Below are 929 nucleotides of genomic sequence, written 5' to 3' on the forward strand. Positions count from 1 at the left end.
AATCAACAATATTGTTCTATAGTTTCCACACTCTGTTGGCTCACCTTTCTTTGGAATGGGAACAAATATAGATCTCTTCCAGTCAGTTGGCCAAGTGGTTGTTCTCCAGATTTCTTGACACAACTTAGTGAGGATGTCCAGGTTAGCATCTGTCTGCTGAAATATGTCAATTGGTATTATACCATCTATTCCTGGGGCCTTATTACATAGAATGAGATACATATGTATAAATTAAAATCAACTTAGAGTATTTAACATGATTAGCACTAGAATAAGTAGCTTTATTAATTACAATATGGATAATCTGGAGGGGGGAAAACTGCAGTTGCTAATATGGTAATATAGAAGATTTTATGGGGTAACTAAAATCTTGGTCAGGCACTTTTTACTATTAAACTCTAAAAGGAGCAAGGGCCATGTGAGGAAGTAACTTTTACTAATTTCACAAAGAGGAACTACAATTATCATTACCAATTTTATAATTTGCAGGAATTATTTCTGCTTCTTTTTGCTTATTACATTTATTGTATTATTTGACCACAGATCATTTATTAATATTTTCTGTCATATCAAACTTGAATTCTTAGGTGGTATAAACAGTTCATATACTCCACTACTAATTTTCCAGTAAATTCAAAGAATTGCTAGAAAAAACAATTGATAATTTACTTCTGAAAAAGCAGTTATTAAAATGATGTGATACACTCACATGCAGAGAGTTATCATGAGTTGGAATCAACTTGACAAATATTGTTAGATTTTTATATAATAAATCATCTATTAAAAAATTTTGAGGGAGAAGGCTTTTACTACTCTTACCTAACATTTCGTAAGTAGCAAACGCCTCATACTCCTATCATACAGTACAGAGAATTATCCAGCTAGCCATGGGACCTATGAATTTTGAATATACCAAACCCTAAAATCTC

This window comes from Elephantulus edwardii, unplaced genomic scaffold (assembly GCF_000299155.1).
Source record: "Elephantulus edwardii isolate Elephantulus edwardi_28Jun2011 unplaced genomic scaffold, EleEdw1.0 scaffold00034, whole genome shotgun sequence".
NCBI classification, from domain to species: Eukaryota; Metazoa; Chordata; class Mammalia; order Macroscelidea; family Macroscelididae; genus Elephantulus; species Elephantulus edwardii.